Here is a 13,204-nt window from a genome sequence, read left to right on the forward strand (position 1 = left end):
AGGTTAATGGGGGGGGGGGGCTGTTGGGTTACTTACTAGTATAGGGTGGATACGTTGACTTGAGTAGGGTGATCATTGCTCGGCACAACGTCGAGGGCCGAAGGGCCTGTTCTGTGCTGTACTGTTCTATGTTCTATATGAGGTGCCCAGAATCATAACCGGGTGAAGTAATTATTTTACTTAATATACTATGCGGCCCTTTGTGAATTGTGAATTTCTGAATGTGGCCCTTGCACGGAAAAGTTTGCCCACCCCTGGCCTAGTCCATCACACAAACCGCCCCCCATCCATTGACTCTGTCTACACCTCCTGCTGCCTTGGGAAAGCGGGCAGCATAATCAAAGACCCCTCCCACCCATGTTATTCTCTTCCAACCTCTTTCATCGACAGAAGATACGAACGTCTGAGAACATGCACTAACAGATTCAAAAATCGCTTCCCCGCCGTTACCAGACTCCTAAATGACTCTCTTATGGACTACTCTCTCTATTGAGTAGTACTACACTCCGTATGCTTCACCCGATATCTGGATCTATGTATTTGCATTGTGTATTTATTGTATGTCCTGTGTTTTTTCATGTATGGAATGACCCGTCTGGACTGTACGCAGAACAATACTTTTCATTCAACCTCGGTACATGTGACAATAAATCAAATCCAATCCAATATATATATATATATAATATATATATATTCCAATTAAGCAAACCAGTATAATTGAAAAAAAATTATAAATAAAGTTAACAATCAAGTTTACTTGCTTCTCTCTGTGTAAAGATCTTGGAGAGATCTTATTAGGAGCCAGCTGAAGACTTGCCTTGTCAGACAAATATTCTATGACAAACTACAAATTACAGTCAGACCTGCCTCCATCCCTTAACTGCATCATAAAGTTTCTTCGGTCTCCTCCCACTAAGATGTCTCATGACGTGTTTATCCTGGTCTAAGCGCCATCCCTCATTAATTACCTACATCCCAGGAATCCTCCAAAATCAAAACAATGTTCCATTTACCATCCATCTGTAAACCAGTAAACAGTTAAAATAAATAATTACCTTGCTTTTATTACCACTTAAGCAACAGTTTTACTGGGCATCCTGCCTATATGTATCTATATGGAATTCAATACCACAGGAAGTAGTTGATGCTAAAACATTGAATATATTCAACAGGCGGCTAGATATAGCAGTAGGGGCAAATGGGATCAAAGGTTATGGGGAGTGATGTACCATCAATTGGACGCGAGACACGAAGAAGGTCTAAACTTAGGAGTTAATCAGCTAGATGTTAGCCCAGTGGTCGACTACAGAGAAAGGCCGACCGCCGGGAACTCTGGGTACTTATACCCCGTCTCGGAGGCGGGGTCTACTTGCCTCTCGACCAATTGGTGAGCAGTCACATGACTAGTCCCAGCCAATCAGCCAAGAGGCACATGACCAGCCAGAGCCAATGGGAATCCAGTGCTCTGCACCAATGCTGCCACTCATACCATACCACCACATTCACCCCTTGTGGAGAAAGAAGCCCGGGGGGGGGGGGGCCAAGGACTGGTGGTATGAGTAGAGACAATCGAGAAGATGGGGGCTGCCCACTGGCTCGTGGCAAGAGTGAACAAAACGAATACAGTTGGGTACACAAACAAATTACAATAGAGTCCAATAAAGTCCCATAGTTGCATCAGATGGACACGATCAGCCTGTCGGGTGCCCGTGGTGTTCTGGTGGACCGTCGCAGTGGAGCCAGTGACGTCGGGCCGGTGGTCGTCCTTGATTCCGGGAGCGTCGGTCATAGGTGTGTCTCCATATCCCGGGCCGATGGTGGAGACGCTGTGATTGGAGAAGGGGGGGTCTGTGCGCTGGGTCGTGGGGGCGCAAGGGGGAATCGGTATTGGGGGGGGGAGGTGTTGATGTAGGGGGGGGGGAGGCCGCACGCCGGCAGGTGCCAGGTTCCGAAGCGAGACCGTATCCTGCCGACCGTCGGGGTACTCCACGTACGCATACTGCGGGTTGGCGTGGAGTAACTGGACTTACTCAACCAATGGGCCGGACTTGTGCACCCGCACATGTTTTCGGAGCAAGATGGGCCCGGGGGCGGCCAGCCAGTTCGGGAGAGGGGATCCTCAGGACGACTTCTGAGGGAAAACAAGAAGACGTTCATGAGGTGTTTGATTAGTGGTAGTACAGAGGAGAGACCGGATTGAGTCAAGGGTGTCGGGGATGACCTCTTGCCAACGGGGGATAGGGAGATCTCTGGACCGTAGGGCCAGCAGGATGGTCTTCCAGATGGTACCATTCTCCTGCTCGACCTGACCGTTACACCGGGGGTTATAACTGGTCGTCCTGCTAGAGGCTATGCCCCTGCTGAGCAGGAATTGACGCAGTTCGTCACTCATAAAGGAGGACCCCCGGTCGCTGTGGATGTACGCGGGGTAACCGAACAGGGAGAAGATGGATAGGAGGGCCTTTATGACGGTTGTTGTGGTCATGTCGGGACAGGGGATGGCGAAAGGGAAGCGGGAGTACTCGTCAATAACACTCAAGAAATATGTGTTGCGGTTGTTGGAGGGGAGGGGACCCTTGAAGTCTATACTGAGACGTTTGAAGGGGTGGGATGCCTTGATCAGATGCGCTCGCTCGGGGCGGTAGAAGTGCGGTTTGCACTCTGCGCAGATGTGGCAGTCCCTGGTGATGGCCCTGACCTCCTCAACGGAGTAGGGCAGGTTGCGGGTCTTAATAAAATGGTAAAAACGAGTGACCCCTGGATGGCAGAGGTCCGTGTGGAGGGAGCGGAGGCAGTCAATCTGTGCGCTGGCGCAGGTACCGCGGGATAGGGCATCAGGAGGCTCGTTGAGCTTCCCAGGACGATACAAGATATCGTAGTTGTACGTGGACAACTCGATCCGCTTGGTTGAGGGTGGCCGCCAGAGCTACATCGGACGCGTCGCTCTCGACCTGGAATGGGAGGGACTCATTGATAGCACGCATCGTGGCCTTTGCGATATCCGCTTAGATGCGGCTAAAGGCCTGGCGGGCCTCCATCGACAGGGGAAAGGAGGTGGACTGGGTGAGGGGGCGGGCTTCGTCGGCGTAGTTGGAGACCCACTGGGCGTAATAGGAGAAGAAGCCCAGGCAGCGTTTGAGGGATTTGAGGGTGTTAGGGAGAGGGAGTTCCATGAGGGGACGCATGCGTTCGGGATCGGGGCCTATCACTCTGTTACGCACTGCGTAGCCAAGGATGGCTAGACAGTCGCTGCTAAACACGCACTTATCCTTATTGTAGGTTAAATTAAGGTGTTTCGCGGTTCGGAAGAATTTTTGAAGGTTGATGTCATGGTCCTGCTGGCCGTGGCCGCAGATGGTGACGTTATCAAGATACGGGAAGGTAGCCCGTAAACCGTACTTGTCGACCATTCGGTCCATCTCCCGTTGGAAGACCAAGACCCCATTTGTGACACCGAATGGAACCCTAAGTGGTAGAGGCGCCCATCTGCCTCAAACGCGGTGTACTTGCGGTCACTCGCGCGGATGGGGAGCTGGTAGTAGGCAGACTTAAGGTCCACCGTGGAAAAAACTTTGTATTTAGCGACCCTGTTAACCAGGTCGGAAATACGGAGGAGAGGGTACGCGTCCAGTTGCGTAAACCTGTTGATGGTCTGACTGTAATCAATGACCATCCGGTTTTTCTCCCCAGTCCGAACCACCAGCACTTGGGCTCGCCAGGGACTGTTGCTGGCCTCGATGACTCCTTCCTTTATGAGCCTCTGGACCTTGGACCCGATGAAGGTCCGGTCCTGGGCACTGTATCGTCTGCTCCTAGTGGTGACAGGTTTACAATCTGGGGTGAGATTAGCAAACAAGGAAGGGGGGTCCACTTTGAGGGACGCGAGACTGCAGACAGTAAGGGGGGGAATAGGGCCGCCGAATTGGAAGGTCAATCTCTGCAGGTTGCACTGGAAATCCAGGCCCAAGAGTGCCGGAGCGCATAGACGGGGGAGGATGAGGAGTTTGTAGTTTTTGAAAACCCTCCCCTGGACCGTGAGGTCAGCTATGCAGCACCCGGTGATCTGGACGGAGTGTGAACCCGAGGCCAAATCGATCTTATGTTTGACTGGGTGGATGGGGAGCGCGCAGTGTCTTACCGTGTTGGGGTGGACGAAACTTTCCGTGCTCCCGGAGTCCAGTAGGCATTTCGTCTCATGCCCGTTGAGCTGGATCGTCGTCGTTGTCTTGGCGAGCGTGCGTGGTCGTGACTGGTCGAGCGTGATGGAAGCAAGTCATGGCGAGAGTTCCAGATCGTCCTCGGTGGCAGAGTAATCGCTGGCAGGGCCTTCTTTGTTGGCCCAAGATGGTGGCGCCCAGGACCCGCACGTGGAGTCGGGGCCCCAAGATGGCGGCACCCAGGACCCGCACGTGGAGCCGGGGCCCCAAGATAGCGGCGCCCGGGACCCGCACATGGCGTCCGGGGCCCAAGATGGCGGCGCCCATGGGACCCTCGTGGCGGCTGGAGGCCGGGTCAGCGGGCCGGTCAGGGCAGCCAGGAGTGGGGGTAGGGAGGACCGTGGGCCTGTTGCGGGGGCCGGGAGGCGGGCCGGAGAGGTCGGTGCGCAGCGCTGGGCCCTGGGAGGGCCCGGAGGGGGGGGGGATCCGCGGTCGCTGCGCGGAACAGCAGTGACCGACTTGGTCTGGCAGACCACAGCGTAATGGCCCTTCTTCCCGCGGCTCTTACACAGAGCGGAGTGGGCCGGGCAGCGCGGGTGTTTTGAGAGGCCGCAAAAATAGCAACGGGGCCCCGCTAGCTTGTTGGAGCGTCCCACGGCGCAGGCCTGGGGGGGGGGGGGGGGGTCGGGGTCAGCGGAGCTCGGAGATGGCACGTGCCATGAAGTCCAAGGGGTTGCTGCGTGGCCGCGAGCGAATGCGTGGGCGTTCAGGTCAGCGACCTCCAGGGAGGTTGCGAGGGTCCGTGCCTCAGCTAGGCTGAGGGCGTTCTTTTCCAGTAATCGCTGGCGGATAGAGGAGGATTGCATGCCGGCAACGTAAGCGTCTCTGATTAAAAGTTCCATGTGCTCTGTCGCAGAAACTTGGGGACAGGCGAAATTTCTCCCCAGAGCCGTGAGGGCTTGGTAAAACCCGTCGAGGGACTCACCAGGGAACTGTTGTCTAGTAGTCAGGAGATGCCGTGCATATACTTCGTTGACCGGCCGGAGAAAGTGTCCTCTTAGGAGATCCATGGCCGCGTCATAATCGTTTTTGTCCTCAATCATTGAGTATACCGCTGTGCCCACGCACGAGTGGAGGATGTGGAGTTTCTGCTCCTTGGTGGGCTTGCTGGCTGCAGTCTTCAGGTAACTGTTGAAACACGCCTGGCAATGTTTAAAGGTTGCAGGCGCATTCGAAGCATGCGGGCTGATACGGAAGCAGTCAGGCTTGATGCGTAGCTCCCTTTCAAAATTCTAGCTGATTAAATTGATGTACCATCAATTGGACGCGAGACACGAGGTCAAACTTAGGCTTTAATCAGCTAGATGTTAGCCCGGTGGTCGACTACAGAGAAAGGCTGACCTTTGGGTACTTATACCCCGCCTTGGAGGCGGGGTCTACTTGCCTCTTGACCAACTGGTGAGCAGTCACATGACTAGTCCCAGCCAATCAGCCAAGAGGCACATGACCAGCCAGAGCCAATGGGAAACCAGTGCTCTGCACCAATGCTCCCACTCATACCACCACAGGGAGAAAACAGGATTAGGCTATTGAATTGGATAAGCCATGATCGTGACAAATGGAGGAGCAGGCTCGAAGGGCCAAAAGGCCTCCTCCTGCTCCTACCTTCTATGTATCTATGTATCTTAAATCAGGATGTGTAATAACATTACTGCAAGAAATATAAAATAAAATACATACCAATTTCTTACATTCATCACAGTGGCAAAGTCAGGATGATATGTGATTTGGAGGTGGAGATGTTCCCATGCACCTATGCCCATGTTCTTCTAAATAACAGAGGCAACGAGCTTGGAAAAGTATTATTGAAGGAGTCTGCACAAGTTTATGCAGTGCATCATGTACATGGCAGATGCTGCAGCCACAGCACTATCCATTTTAATACTGTGGCTACCAGGGCAGGTCAAATGCCAGGAATCCTACATGGAGTAACTCACCTTCTGACCCCCCCCCCCAAAGCCTGTTAACCATCTATTAGGCACAAGTCAGGAGTGTAATGGAATTCTGTCCACTTGCCTGTTTGAGTGCAGCTCCAACAACACTCAAGAAGCTCGAAACCATCCAGGACAAAGCAGTCCGCTTGATTGATCCCCCTTCCACAAACATTCAAACCCTCCACCACCGATGAATAGTGGCCGCCGTGTGTGTAGTGATCCTCACTTGAGTGTGTACAGAAGGGGCTGATGGGAAATGGAAATACCACCAGGGGGCAGCACGGGGAAGTATAAGGGTGACGCCGAAGGCCCTCCCCCTCACTTGGGCTGAACTGACGGTGAGGAGAACAGTGACGGAAGTGAGCTCAGGGCTGCTAGTGTGGTCAGGCCTCGTTGCAGAGCATAGAGAAGTGTAACCTTTACAAGTGCAGTTCTGTAAGTAAGAGCTGACGCAATCATTTAAGTTGTGTAGCACAATAAACCTTCCTTCAACTACTGGATGACTTCTAGCATTCTTTCCAGTAACATAACATGGTACAGGAGTGGCTTATTTGAACAGCACTAGATAGATCAGGTTAGAGACCAGGTTAGAGACCAGAAAGAACCAACGCAACCAGCAAAAGCAACAGGCCGGCCGCCCGACTGTGGAAGACTTCGCAGCATTTTGATTCCAGACAACCTACTGAAGCGATGGATCGCACGCTACTTCCAGGGATGCTGAAAATTAACGGTGATTTAAATAGTAACTGGAAAATGTTTAAACAGCAGCTTCAGATATACATGGCAGCTATGGACTTAAATGCAGCCACCGATGATAGAGAAATTGGACTATTACTCTCATCGCCAGGCCAGCAGGCGATAGACATTTATAACTCTTTTACGTATGGTGATACTGAAGATAAAACTAAATATCAAGTGATAGTGGCAAAATTTGATGACCACTGTAAATCTCAATCAAATGAAATCATGGAACGATTCAACCTGAGTAACAGATTCCAAAAAAACGGGGAGACTATCTCCAATTTTGTCACAGATCTCCGCTTGCGAGCACAAGGCTGCAACTATGCTGATGTAACAGACTCAATCATCAGGGATCAATTAATCTATGGTCTTTCCGACGAAAATCTAAGGGAATCATTAATGCTGCAAAATGACTTAACGCTAAAAACCACGATAGCAAAATGCTTACAACAGGAGCAGAAAAATCAGCAGTACCTGGAGCTTCTTGAAAAACAAAACATGGCGAAAACCCACCACTAGGCAGACGTAAGAATGGTGGCCTCTCCTCACAGGCCTTCTCTTCCGGTGGCTGGCGCCCATAACAGCACGTCTGCGCATGCGCGCAATCCGGACAGACCCGACCCTGGAAGGACCCATGTGCATTACCCACAATACCGGCCCCAGTATGAAAATCGCGCTGCACATGCGCGAACGCTACAAACGTGTGACGCCACGGACGTCATGACGTGTCACCGCTGTGGCACTGCCCATTTAAAAGGGCAACGTCCTGCACAAGGGAAAAGGTGTCTAAAATGCTCCACAATGAACCATTTTGCCTCCCAGTGTCAGTCCACAGCCAAATACTACTCTACAATGCAAAGGCATGGAAACTTTAAAATATGCACAGTAGATGCAATGGACACTCCGGGACCCGAAGAAAATTTCTCCGACCACGAAGAGTTCCACTCCTGGGAGAACACGTATGGCGTTGGAATCATAAATGTCACAGCGGAACCACATGAGCTGACCACACAGCCTCGATACGTGCATGCCATCGAATTCACAAGCGAATGGAGTGCCACGGTGCAAGTCAACAACTCCCCCATTACGTTCAAGCTGGACACGGGAGCATCCGCAAACTTGATGACAAGCAAAGATCTTGCATCCATCCCAGGGACGCACGAGATGCTACCTGCTGCATGCAAGTTAACAGATTACAATGGGAACCAGATCACCTCGAGGGGATCATGCCGCCTATAAGTTGCCAACAAGACAGTCACAACAGGACTACGATTTGAGATTGTGGACGACAAAAGAACTTCACTGCTAGGTGCTCAAGCCCGCAAGGATTTGCGGCTAATTCAAAGGATCTTCATGCACGCGGCTGACTCATCACGACTGGCCAATGACATACAGCTTCTTCTCAGTGAGTATCCCGACGTCTTCTCTGGCATGGGTACGCTACCCTACAAATACAAAATCCTGCTCATAGAGGATGCAATACCGGTCATTCATGCGCCAAGGAGGGTACCAGCTCCGTTGTGGGACAAGCTAAAAGCTGAACTCCAACACCTCCAATCTCAAGGCATTATATCACAAGTCACACAGCCAACTGACTGGGTCAAGAAGCCATCTGGTGAACTCAGAATCTGTTTAGATCCCAAGGATTTGAACAAGAACATTCGCAGGGAACACTACCCTATTCCCAAGCGAGAGGAGATAACAAGCGAAATGGCAAAAGCTTGCATATTTACCAAACTTGATGCCTCACAGGGCTTCTGGCAAATGCAGCTCGATGATTCCAGCCAACTGCTGTGTACCTTCAACACGCCGTTTGGACGGTACTGTTATAATCGGATGCCCTTCGGGATTATATCTGCATCCGAAGTATTTCACCGAATAATGGAGCAGATGATAGAAGGCATTGAAGGCGGCCGTGTTTATGTTGATGACATCATAATATGGTCAACGACAGAGGAAGACCACATTGCGCGGTTAAAACAAGTCTTCCAACGAATCCACCACTTTGGTCTGAAGCTCAACCAGGCCAAGTGCACCCTCACATGGTCCTCTCTGACCTTCCTGGGTGACACGGTGAAGCCGGACGCTGAGAAGATCGCAGCAATTCAGAGCATGCAGCGGCCACATGACAAGAAAGCGGTGCTCAGGTTCCTGGGATTCATCAACTTCCTAGGCAAGTTCATACCGAACCTAGCAGCACGGACGACGGCGTTAAGGCAAGTGATAAGGAAGGACACGGAGTTTGCCTGGACCCAACATCACCAAGATGAATGGGATGATCTGAGACACCAATTGATGGTAGCTCCAACGCTGGCATTTTTTGACCCGGCAAAACCTACAAAGATCTCCACCGAAGCCAGTCAACATGGAATTGGTGCGGTGCTACTGCAACAGAATGACCAGTCGGACTGGGTCCCAGTGGCTTACACTTCGCGAGCGATGACCGCCACAGAGTGCAGGTACGCACAGATAGAGAAGGAGTGCCTAGGGCTGATCACAGGCGTGACCAAATTCCACCACTATGTGTACGGTCTTCCCACGTTTCTCGTGGAAACTGATCACAGACCGCTGGTAAACATCATCAACAAAGACCTCAATGACATGACGCCGTGCCTACAACGCATGATAATGAAGTTGCGGAGGTACGACTTCACGCTGGTCTACACCCCTGGTGAGGACCTAATAATAGCTGACACATTATCCCGAGCCATTGACGCTGACAATCCGCCTCCGGCTTCCATTAATGATGTGGAAGCTCATGCACAGTGGTGCAGGGAGACACTCCCAGCAACGGACGATAGGCTGCAGCAAATTCGTCAGGCGACACGGGAAGATGCCACCCTCCTTCAAGTCATGCACAACCTTCAGCATGGCTGGCCAAGAGGGCGGTGCCCACAGTTTTAAAAATCCAAACTGAACTGTCCATGGTGGATGGCATCATACTGCAGAATGACAGAATCGTCATCCCACTGGCGTTCCAGGCGGACATGCTCCACAGGATTCACGAGGGGCACCTTGGTGCCTAAAAGTGCAAAAGGAGAGCACGACAATCCGTTTATTGGCCTGGGATAAACAAGGACATAACGAACATGGTGCTCACATTGGACACGTGTCACAGACATCGACCAGCACAATGCAAGCAGCATGAGATGGCTCCGTCACCGTGGGACAAATGCTCTTCAATAGAGATGTGCGGACAACGCTACCGGCATTACACTCCGCCAATCCCGATCACTCGCCAGACCCGGACAAGATGCGTCACCAACGACAGGTACAAAAGCAGCACTATGACCGGCAGGCAAAAGTACTGCATTTGTTAGCAATCAACGACACGGTGAGGTTGCGACACCCGGCTGGGGGGTTGGTCTAACATAGTGACAGTTCTCCGCCAAATATCGCCACGATCTTACGTTGTGAAGTCTGACGATGGAACACTGTTTCGACGCAATCGCCGAGACCTGCTAAAGGTTATTCCTCGTCAACCTGCATTTCCAACACTAGATCTGCAGGACGCTGTCATGCAACATCCTGAAACTCCAGCAGCGGGTGTCCATATGGACGTAAAAGACTCTGGATCTCCATGCCCACTCAGGAGGTCTAGCCGGATCAGACGTGCACCCAGCCGTCTGAACTTGTGAACATGGACGCTCTGCTCTGTCTTTGTATATAAAACTAACTGTGTTTGAATTTGTGTTTAGTTACGGCTCTGCAACTATGGAAACAAAAAGTGAAAAAGGGGGATGTAGTGATCCTCACTTGAGTGTGTACAGAAGGGGCTGATGGGAAATGGAAATACCACCAGGGGGCAGCACAGGGACGTATAAGAGTGACGCCGAAGGCCCTCCCCCTCACTTTGGCTGAACAGACGGTGAGGAGAACAGTGACGGAAGTGAGCTCAGGGCAGCTAGTCTGGTCAGGCCTAGTTGCAGAGCATAGAGAAGTGTAACCTTTACAAGTGCAGTTCTGTAAGTAAGAGCTCACGCAATCATTTAAGTTGTGTAGCACAATAAACCTTCCTTCAACTACTGGACGACTTCTAGCATTCTTTCCAGTAAAATAACAGTGTGTACCATCTGTGGTGAATGTAACATGGTAATTCACATTGTATCTTTATAAGCACAGTAGCGTTATCCGACCACTAGGGGGAGTAGCTCTGGGAATGCTCAGGAGCTTGTACAGGGCTCCACCCTTGGCTCCGCCCACGACTCCTCCCTCTTGTGCTGCTGTATAAATACCCTTGTCCAGAGTCAGCCTGCAGTTCACCGAGAGTTCATCAACGGGTAACAGGCTGGCTCTGTAGTAAGTAGATTAAAGTCTATATTCATATCGGAAAACACGTGTCTGGTGAATTGATGGTTCCATCAATTTAATCTACTTAAGAACAGTCAAGATCCATCATGGAATCGGCCCTCAAGCCTGGACCTCGACCCGCAGGATGCAGAGGCAAAAGAAATCTTCTCCCACTGGCTGCGGTGCTTTAAGGCCTACCTGGCAGAAGCGAGCACAGCCGAAACAACAGAGGAACAGAAGCTAAGTCTACTGCACGCGAGGGTGAGCCACCGAATCTCTACGCATCTAAACTCGGCCGGTTCATATACTGCAGCGCTAGCGGTACTCGATAAGATGTATGTAAGGCCCATTAACGAAGTTTACGCACGCCATGTGTTCACGACTCGCCGCCAGCGGCCTACAGAATCACTCGCCGAATTTTTAAGGGAACTCAATAATTTGTCAAATGACTGTAATTATCAAGCGGTTACCGCGGCTGAACACAGAGAACTTGCTGTACGCGATGTTTTTGTAGCAGGCCTCAGGTCTAATTATGTGCGCCAACGGCTGCTGGAAAAGAGGGCCCAAGACTTAGAAACGACTGTGGAAGCTGCGACCACGATGGAGGTCTCCTTCCGCAGCCTTAACTCATTCCCCACGGACCCCGCGACCCAATTGTGGGCCCCCGACCAGCGACACCCCCAGGCCTCTGCTACGCGGCCGCCCAGCCACCATGCTGCGCCAGCCAGCCATTATTCTGCTCCAGCCAGCCACTATGCTGCTCCAGCCTGCCATTTCTGCGGCCAGAACCAGCACCCGTGGCAGCACTGCCCGGCCCGCAACGCGACCTGCAGCAGCTGCGGGCGGAAAGGCCACTACGCAAGAGTGTGCCTCGCTAAAAGGGCCCCAGCTTCCAACTCCCCAGCGGCACGAAGTAATCGATCCCCACACCCGCAGGCCCGCGGGGCCCGAAACGCTGCGGCCTATGCCCCGACTCCACCCCCTCCCGCCACGTGCGATCCATGGGGGCCGCCATCTTGGCAAACCTCCACCGCTCTGCCGGCCACGTGCGACTCATGGGGGCCGCCATCTTGGACACCATCTTCCTCACTGCCCGCCACGTGCGATCCACGGGCCCGACCTGCATCTCCACGCTCGGACAACTCATCGGAAGAGTACGACTATGAACTCAGAGGACAGTCATCACGGGGCCACTCCAGCACAGCTGATCGAGCCGCTGACTACCCGCAACTCAGCGCAGTCACTCTGGACCAATCACGCCCGAAGCATCTGCGAAATTCGATGGCAGAAGTCCAAATCAACGGGTACAAAACGCCATGCCTCTTCAACTCCGGGAGCACTGAGAGCTTCATACATACAGACCTGGTAAGATGCTGTTCGATCCCCGTTTTCCCCGTGCAGCAAACTATCTCGCTCGCTTCAGGCTCCCATTCGGTCCAGATCCAGGGGCGCACCGCCGCGACACTCACGATCCGAGGCGCTAGCTACTCAAAATTCAAACTCTACGTTTTGCCCAAACTCTGCGCGCCACTCTTATTAGGCCTAGACTTTCAATGTAACCTTAAGAGCCTCACCCTCAGCTTCGGCGGGCCCCTGCCCCCACTCACTATCTGCAGCCTCGCTATGCTGCGAATCCCCCCCCCTCCTCTCTTTGCCAATCTCACAAAGGACTGTAAACCCATAGCCACTCGTAGCAGGCGGTATAGCCTGCAGGATAGGGTATTTATCAGAACAGAGGTCCAAAGGCTTCTCAGTGAGGGGATTATAGAGGCCAGCAATAATCCCTGGAGAGCTCAGGTGGTGGTCGTTAAGACCGGGGAAAAATTCCGCATGGTTGTCAACTATAGTCAGACCATAAATAGATTTACGCTCCTCAACGCGTATCCCCTCCCCAGGATTGCAGACATGGCAAACCAGATCGCCCAGTACCGGCTCTTTTCCACGGTGGATCTGAAGTCTGCATACCACCAGCTCCCAATCCGCCCGGAGGACTGCCACGACACGGTATTCGAGGCCGAAGGC

This window comes from Scyliorhinus canicula, chromosome 1 (assembly GCF_902713615.1).
Source record: "Scyliorhinus canicula chromosome 1, sScyCan1.1, whole genome shotgun sequence".
Lineage (NCBI taxonomy): Eukaryota > Metazoa > Chordata > Chondrichthyes > Carcharhiniformes > Scyliorhinidae > Scyliorhinus > Scyliorhinus canicula.